The 9,508-nt window shown below is 42.4% G+C and overlaps 1 pseudogene; it reads left to right on the forward strand.

Annotated features, from left to right (window-relative positions):
• Positions 1-2,984, forward strand: part of LOC101535212 (large ribosomal subunit protein eL32-like) — a 49,245-nt pseudogene extending 46,261 nt beyond the window's left edge.
• The last annotated feature ends 6,524 nt before the right edge of the window (positions 2,985-9,508 follow it).

A 9,508-nucleotide genomic window follows, 5' to 3' on the forward strand; every position in this document is an offset into this window, starting at 1 on the left:
GCAGAGCCACGAGAGGGTTAATGCTGAGACCAGCATTGAGAATCAGCAGAATTCCTCCAGAGGGCAAGGGGGAAAAAGGCAGGAAGCAGGAAGGTGTGGCTGGTTCAGTTTTAAATTATATCTCCTGATTTCCATGGAAAAATGTTCTTATGATTTGGAAGATATTTGTGATTCCCCTAGATTAAGAAGCCATGTAGATGATGGTTGTTCAGTGAATGGTTAAAAACCTTTCCTTTTTTTAAAAAAAATTACTTTGTTTTATTTGTATTTAAAAGGCAGATTTACAGAGAGAAGGAAAGACAGAGAGAGGTCTTTCATCTAGTCGCTGAAAGGAGTTATGGGACCCAAGGTAGCATGCATGCACTTGGCTCATGAGTTAACTTCCTTGCTTGAGGATTGATTTTTCCATTGGTGTGCTGTCCCCCAACAAACAGAGCAGTGGCCCAGCAGGAGATAGAGCTTGCCTTGAGTATATTTATCACACTTGCTGCAATTTTTGTCTTTGCTCTCTGGAAAACAGGGGGATGCCATGCAGCCCTCTGTCCCCATGCCCTCCTGTGTGCCAGGCTTTGTCCCCATGCTGAAGGACTCTTTTCCTAGGAAAAGAAGGTACATATTCCCAAACCTGAACAAGAACAGACCATATCTGTGTAGCCTGGGTCCCCAGCCCTGTTGCACTGGCTCCAACCTCATGCACAGTCACAGCACATTGTCTGTTCTTCAAAAATCTGTTATTTTCATGTCTGTGCCTTGGTACAGGCTGTCCTCCAGCTACACCATCAGACACGAGTTATACAGGACCCAGATAAACATGCTATCACGTTTCTGGTGAGCCTCAGTGCCCATGCATTCTACAACCCCCCCCCCCCCAGTCAGGTGAATTCCAATGCTACTCCCTTGGACACCAAGGCGATCACTGGAGGATGGCATGATATGGTCAAGCCATGATGATTGATCCCTAAGTGATTTATTCAACTGTGAATGCCAGCCCTCCAACACACACACACACACACACACACACACACACACACACACACTGCAAGCACCTAGTTACAGAATGTAATATAGTGTAGTGTTTAAGTGGGGGAATTCAAGATCCTGAAAACTGGGATTTGAGTTCCACCTTAGATACTAAATGAATGATCTTGGGGAAGTGTTGGAACTGTGTTGTGACTCAGTTCTCTCATTTATGAAAGGGTGAAAATAATACTTCTTTCATAGATTCAGTTTTAAGTACCTATTTCTTTTTATCTGCTTCAAAGGCAGAGTGGCAGAGAAAGAAAGATATCTCCCATCTGCTAAGTTTATTCTCCAAATGGCTCCAACAGTCAAGGATGGGCCAGGCCAAAACCAGGAGTCCAGAACTCTGTCTCAGTCTCCCATGTAGGTGACAGGGACCCAAGCATTTGATACATCATCTGGTGCCTCCCAGGGTGCATTAAGTGTGGAGTAAATGAACTCCAATTTTGGACTTGGGTGTCCCAAGCAGTGGCTTACCCCATTATGCCAAAATGTTCACCTTCCATAAACTAGCACTAAGGATTAAATGAGAGAACCTACATATAGTGAACAACACAGTGCCATATTTACAGTGACTGCTCAAAGTGCATGCTATTATTACTGCACAGGATTTGGTGTACACAACACCAGCACATCAAACATATTTGAGTGGAAGTCTTAATACTAAGGCCTTGTAGACTTTTATTAAGGAGAGCTCAAGGACAGTTAGGCTACTCAAAGGAGCTATTTCCCTGAGTTCAGTGTTCTCTCTCACTGTACTCAGTTCTTTTCCTACACTGGATGTACCACAATGTGTAACTGTTACACATATGTCTACTTATTTTTATGTCATGTTTCCCAATAAACTAAGTTCCATGAAACCAACACCCATGGGTGTTTTAGTCACCATTGTATCTTGTGTACCTATATCTTTCTGTGCCAAAAAGATAGTTGGCGCTCAAGAAACTGTCATGGGGGGGCTGGCACCATGACATAGTAAGCTAAGCCTCCATTTCTTGTGCCAATTCCTGTCCTGGCTGCTTCTCCACTTCTAATCCAGCTCCCTGCTAATGACCTGGAGATTCAGCAGCTGATGGCCCAAGACACTGGGTCCCTGCACCCATGCTGGTGACCCAGAATATAGTCCTACCTCCTGGCTTCAGGTCAGCTCAGCTCTGGCTGTTTTGGTTATTTTGGGAGTGAATCAGCAGTTGGAAGGCCTCTCTATCTCTCCTTTTCTCTGTAATTTTTCCTCTCAAATAAAAAAAAAACTTAAAGGAAAAATAGAAATTGTCATGGAATGAATGAGAAATGAATTAAGGGTGGGTGGGATATAGGTGGGCCTGGAAAATGAGTAGGAATTGAGGAGGTGGACAAGAAGGCTTCTGATGGAAGGAAATCCTGGGACTCTTCAGCATGTATCAGGCACTTGGTTGTGGGGCAACAGGGTAACAATAAGTAGATCTGTTAGGTTGAGCAAGCAAGAGATAAGTTCTGTAGCTCAGTTTATATAGCGGGGTAGTACTTAAAGGCTGGCAAGGGGCTCCTCCTCCTTGGCACTACCTTTGGAAGTGTCAGCCTTCCAATCAGCATAGTGGCTGCCCTCAGATCCCTGGTAAAGTACAAGATCCTTAAAAAGAGGATCAACCAGTGTCCAACCAGTGTCTCAAGATCAAGTGTAACTGGCAGAAACCCTGCAGTATTGATAACAGGGTGTGGAGCACATTTAAAATCAGATCTTGATACCCAACATTGGTTACAGGAGCAACAAAAAAACAAAGCACAGGTTGCCTGGGACCTTCTGAAGGTTCCTGGTTCACAGTGTCAAGGAGCTGGGGGTGCTGCTGCTATGCCCCAAATCTTGCTGTGCAGAGATTGCTCATGTTTCCTCCAAGAAGCTCAAAGTCATCATGGAGACAGTCGCCCAGCTGGCTAGCAGAGTCACCAACCCCAATGCCAGGTTGCACATTGAAGAAAACGAATAAAAAGCTCGGGTGCACATTTTATTTGTACTTAAATAAGATTTTGAAAACTGCAAGAAAAAAGAGGAGTGGGGAGGAGGAGAGGGAGAGGGAGAAGAAAGAGAAGACAGAGGAGGAGGAGAAAAGAAGGTGGCTGGTGAAGGGAGGTAGTTGAATGAGCTTGAATATTAGGCCATTTTTCATTCATTCTATTGACTACAACATTGGACTATACTAATATTCAAATAGCCCTATGGAAAATATGCATTCTCGCCAAGCGTAACAGAGCATAACATACTTTACTTGTTTATTGTCTTAGGTAAAATTTTTCTAGGAGGCTGCTGGAAGAAAATGGCATCAAAAGCACATAAAGGAAGGTGAATTCAAGCCTTATCCACCTGCCTTGCCATTTGATCCACATTCTGAGTCTCACACTACTGATAGGTTGTTTCATCATAAAACAACTTCTTCAGGTGGCTGCTGATCTTGTGTTGTTGCTAGTAGTCTTAACCATTGTTATTTGGGTAGGCCACAGTCAAGAATATATAACCTCTAAGCACCATCTAATGCTTATTCCAGAAAATTCTAAATGCCTATCCCTCAAGCAACAGTCATTTGATTACAAGAAAAAAAAAAAAGACTTGATCCTGGCAGTATGGCTCAATGGCTAATCCTCACTTTGCTAATGTCAGCATACCATAGGGGTGCCAGTTTGTGTCCCAGGTGCTACATTTCCCTTCCAGTTCCCTGCTTATGGCCTGGGAAGGCAGTAGAGGGCTGCCCAAAGCCTTAGGACCCTGAACCCACATGGGAGACCTGGAAGAAGCTCCTGGCTCCTGGCTGTGGATTGGCTCAACTACAGCCATTGCTGCCATTTGGGGAGTGAACCAGTGGATAGATCTTTCTGTCTCTCCTCTCCATAAATCGGCTTTTTCAATAAATCAATCTTTAAAAAAAAAAAGAAAGAAAGAAAGAGAAAAAAAAAAGACTAGGGCCCAGTAATTTAGTGGCTAAATCCTCACCCTGCACACCTGGGATCCCATATGGACACTGGTTCATATCCCTGCTGCCCCACTTTCCATCCAGCTCCCTGCTTGTGGCCTGGGAAAACAGTCAAGGATAGCCCAGGATCCTGCACCTGCATGGGAGACCTCCTGGCTTAGGATCAGCTCAGCTCCGGCTTTTGTGACCACTTGGGGAGTGAACCAGTGGATAAAAGATCTTTCTTTTGTACCTCCTTCTCTGTATATTTGCCTTCCCAATAAAAATAAATAAATCTTTAAAAATAGTAATGCACACTTTTCACAAACTTTTTGAATTATCCTCATATAAACTCCTTTGTTGTGTTATAGATTGATGATATGATGGCTAGGTAGATAGTAGATGATTGCTGGATAAGATAGATAATAGATGGATAATGGTCATTCTCAGGAATAAAAAATTCTTAGACATCATTTCAATTTTTCTCTAGTCTGTATGAGCTTTAATTTGTAAATACCTGCATTCTTGATTGCAAGAAACATAAGCTGACTTCAGCTGAAGTAAGCAAATTATTGGAAGTCAGATGGATCGAGATACGAAAATGGACAGGAAGCAATAGAGGCTGGCCAGTAGTGAACAAAGTCAAGGTCATGCCTTAAGATCAACTTGATTAGTCTCACACATCTCTGTATGCCATTGCAATGAAACACTGCCACCTTTGGAATCCTCTACTCTCAAAATGACTTGTACAGTCCCTGTTAGACGGAGTTGCTACGAGTGAAATCAATAGTGCCAGTGCTTGTATAAGCATCTCAAGATTCAAAGTCTTTGATGACAGCCTGGCTCCCATTGGTGATTTAGCCATCAAGGGTTTAGAAAGAGGACAAATGTGTCCCCTAGGCTTCCATAATAGGAGGCCTGGGGCCCGGCGGCGTGGCCTGGCGGCTAAAGTCCTCGCCTTGAAAGCCCCGGGATCCCATATGGGCGCCGGTTCTAATCCCTGCAGCTCCACTTCCCATCCAGCTCCCTGCTTGTGGCCTGGGAAAGCAGTCAAGGACGGCCCAATGCATTGGGACACTGCACCCGCGTGGGAGACCCGGAAGAGGTTCCAGGTTCCCGGCATCGGATCGGCGCAGCTCTGGCCCATTGTGGCTCACTTGGGGAGTGAATCATCGGATGGAAGATCTTCCTCTCTGTCTCTCCTCCTCTGTGTATATCTGGCTGTAATAAAAAAAAATGAATAAATCTTTAAAAAAAAAACTAGGAGGCCCGAACTGTATCGTTCAGACTCACAGTGAGGCATTACTTCAAAAAAAATTTGGTTGCCCACCACAGGTAATTCCAGATAAATACAGAATATGCAGTTACATTTAAATTTCAAAAAAACAACAAATGTGCTTTTTATGCCTGAGCTAATAGCAGGAGGTGATCCTGCCACAATGTGAGAGACAGTCACACCTAGTTCAGGTGAAGTAGACACAGAGTGATATGTACCCTCATATCTTACTGATTGGTAGTATATTACTGGTTGGTTTGCTCATCAGTATACTCAAGTGCATTAAAAATATTCACAGACTCTGACTCTAACATCGTGTTTTAGAAATTGTTGTAGCTTTTGATCCAGGAGTTGAACCTTAAAGAATTTATCCTAAGGAAACGATCATAAATGTATAAAATAGTCTGCATATAAAGTGCTCATTTCAGGGTCACTGTTGATGAAAACAAATTGGAAATTAGCCTAAATATGCAAAAAGGGAGGACAATCAAATAAATTATGGTAAATACACATAATGATGTCTCAGTCACTAAAATATTCACAAAGGCTTTTACTTACATGGAAAACTCTGACAACTGAATATTCAGAGATTAAAAAGCAGGGCAGGTATTCACATATGCAACTCACTAGTAGTATAATATCAGGGTCCTTGATCTCTCTGTATTGCTTATTGGTAAAACTGTGTAATAATGGGGATAAAATATGAGTGAAGTTTGCAATAGTGCCTTGTCCACATAGGGTTATGTATTAACTGGTGTGTGTATTTGTGTGTGAGATGAGAAATAAAGAACAAAAACAGAAAGTCAAAGGAATGATATGCAGACATGTGTAGTAATAACAGTAATTGAACGCAGTGGTTTTGCATCTTTGCTACTAGCTTTCTGGATGCTGGAGGACAGTTGATGGTGGCAAACGCAGAGGCCTGGACTGCTTGTATTGCAGCTGAGCTGCAGAATTCTTGAAGTCAGTAGTCTTAACAGATGCCTCCAGATTGCTCACCTATCAGATTTCCAAGCAAAGACGTCAACCCCCCTGGTGGGTCTATTTGTGAACAATTTCTGGCAGTCATTCCTACAGCCCCTGCATGGACTTCTGTGAGGACTTAATCCGTGGCTTTGCAGCCCTTTCTCTCTCTCTCTCTCTCTCTCTCTCTCTCTCTCTCTCTCTCTCTTTCTCTCCACACACACACACACACACACGCACACACACACACACACACACAGCCCTTTCTCTTTCTCATAACCAAACAGTTCCTGAACATGGACTAACACAGAAATTAAATTAAAAATCCAGTTAGGGTCCATTCTTCTGGGGGAAGGGATGTAAGAAGTTAGAATAACAAGTAGATGGAGCCAGGTTCCTGGTGGAATTTTAAAAAGAAGGACTGTCCTTGAAACTGTACAAGATGCTTTTTTCTCTCCCCACCCTGCAAAGCTGCATTTAGCAAGATCAAAGTGCCAGCCCATGAGATTAGCAGCTGAAAGGCAGTTTGAGGAATGTGAATCCCACTTGCCTGAATTTCCAGTTTTATACAAAATAACAAGGAAGCAAGGAAATCTCTTTTAAGAGAATGCAAAGTGCCTGTCTCCCGAAAAGCTGCATTTCCCGACAGCCAAGTACCAAGCTCCATTCTTTTGAGTTTCCAACTGTATCATGAGAAAGCAAATCGACAATGTCTGATTTATCAGTTATGGTAAGAAAAGAAAGAGGTTATCATCACAGCTGTCTGATAGATTTGTTTCGAACAAGTTAGACAAGATTGCCGTTCTGGCACTTTGATGAGGTTTGTCCCCACCTTCCGATAATTAGCTGCTGGTCCATTTTATCCTTCTCAAAAATTGTGCTTAAAAGATTGCACTTCAGGACCTGGAACAATGACTCAGTGGCTAAATCCTTGCCTTGCATGCCCAGGATCCCATATGGGCACCAATTCGTACCCATGCTGTTCCACTTCCCTTCCAGCTCCCTGCTATGGCCTGGGAAAGTAGTGGAGGATGGCTCAAAGCCTTGGGATCCTGCAACCATGTGGGAGACCCAGAAGAAGCTCCTGGTTCTTGGCTTTGGATAGGCTCAGGCCTAGCCTTTGCAACCACTTGGGGAGTGAACCAGCAGACAGAAAATCTTTCTTTATATATGTCCTTCTTTTTGTAAAACATGTTTTTCAAGAAAAGTTACACTGACCAAATGTTCTGGTCTGAAAACTCCCCTCATGAAAGCCAATGCAGCAGGAAGTTTTTCTGACTTAATAGTTCTCTCTTTTACCCACTGGGAGAAAAAAAAAAACAAACCTGTTTGAGCTATTTGAGACATGTAAAGATTTGGGCATTTGCTAACCATACTTGCATACAGCATTGGGAGTTCAGGATATTACAACAGTAAATTTTGTATTATGTGAGTCATATGTACATTAATAACATTTTAAAGATTGGTGTATTTATTTTTCCTTTGGTGAGTCATTTGGTCCTATGTTATTTTTTTATTTTATTCTATTTTATTTTTAATATTATTTTCATAGTTGAGTGGGCTGTACACCTATATGGTGAAAACCCATCAGAATGTGGATTCCAGAAGCCAGGTAAAGGAAGTATTTCACATACATTTGACAAAACTCTAACAAAAAATATTTCACATATATCTGACAAGCTCTGTCAAATATTGTGGAGGTCAGAAGTTAGAGAAATCTTCATGAGATTGGAACCCAGACAGGAACAATACTGAATCAGCAATCAAAAAAAAAAAAAAAAAAAAAAAGCAATCAGGGGATCAAAGTTTAATGGAACAAATAGAGGAGAAAATGGGAGACAACGGTGTGGAGATAGTGTACACAGACAACCCTATGTAGGTGTTTAGATACATGGAACAGGACAAGAACAGAAAAAAGAGCTATGGTCAGGGGAAAGCATTTTAAAGCTGAAGGAACACTAGGGTATGTTTATCTGTACATAAGTATGACCACAAAGAAAGGATAATGTTAATACATAGGAGACAGAAGGGATAACTGTAAGAGCCAAGGTCTTGAGAACCAATGAGGCAAATGGATTGCAGAGTTCAAGGAGAATACCTTTGACACTCCTTGCACTGAAGTAAGAAGGAAAACACAGGAGGCATTATGCAGCTAGAGATCTTGGCAGTAGGAAGACAATTGAGATTACAGCTAATTGCTTCTATTTTGTAATGAAATCAAATGCAAGATCACTAGATGAGAAAGAGGATTGGCAGGTAAAATAGAGTAGATTCGGGACTTATATAATGACTCAATTGGCCAATCCTCCACCTCCAAGTGCTGGAATCCAATATAGTTGCCAGTTTGTGTCCTAGTTACTCCACTTTCCATCCACCTCCCTGCTTGTGACCTGGGAAAGCAGTCAGAGGATGGCCCAAGATCCTGGGATCCTGCACTCACACAGGAGACTTAGAGGGGACTCCTGACTTTGAATAGGCTTAGCTCCTGTTGTTATGGCTATTTGGAGAGTGAATCAATGGATGGAGGATCTTTCTCTCTGTTTTCCAATAAGAAACTTTTTTAAAAAAGATTCATTTATTTTTATTGAAAGGCGGATATACAGAGAGGAGGAGAGACAGAGAGGAAGATCTTCCATCGGATGGTTCACTCCCCACGTGACCACAGCAGCTGGAGCTGAGCCAGTCTGAAGCCAGAAACCAGGAGCTCTTCTGGGTCTCCCACGCGGGTGCAGGGTGCCAAGGCTTTGGGCCGTCCTCCACTGCTTTCCCAGGCCGCAAGCAGGGAGCTAGATGGGAAGTGGAGCTGCTGGGATTAGAACCGGCTCCCATATGGGATCCCAGGCATGCAAGGCGAGGACTTTAGCCACTACACAATTGTGCCGGGCCCAAAAAACTTTTTAAAATCTTAAAACAGAAAGAAAGTAGACATAATATGATAGATTCCTCTAAAGAATGAGTGTGAGAGTGACTGATCTGTGGCTGTGTAGTACATCACATCACACAGTCCATTTGTGAATCAGGGTCAAATATTTTGAAGCGACCTCTTCCTCATTACTTATCCTCAGGTTGCCACCAATCTGCTTTATGTCACTGTAGATTAGATCGCATTTTCCAGAAATTCATACAAATGAATTAAATAATATAGACATTTCCCTATGAATTGCAAATATTGATATTACAGATATTATAGATAGAACCTTTTCCTCATTGCTTTCATCTAGACATAAAGTTGATGTCTACATCAGTCTTGTGTCCTCCAATCTTGCTAACTCTCATTAGCTTTACCAGCTTATTTATAGACTCCATTGCATTTGCTATATAGATAACC

Source organism: Ochotona princeps, chromosome X, assembly GCF_030435755.1.
Source record: "Ochotona princeps isolate mOchPri1 chromosome X, mOchPri1.hap1, whole genome shotgun sequence".
Taxonomy (NCBI): Eukaryota; Metazoa; Chordata; class Mammalia; order Lagomorpha; family Ochotonidae; genus Ochotona; species Ochotona princeps.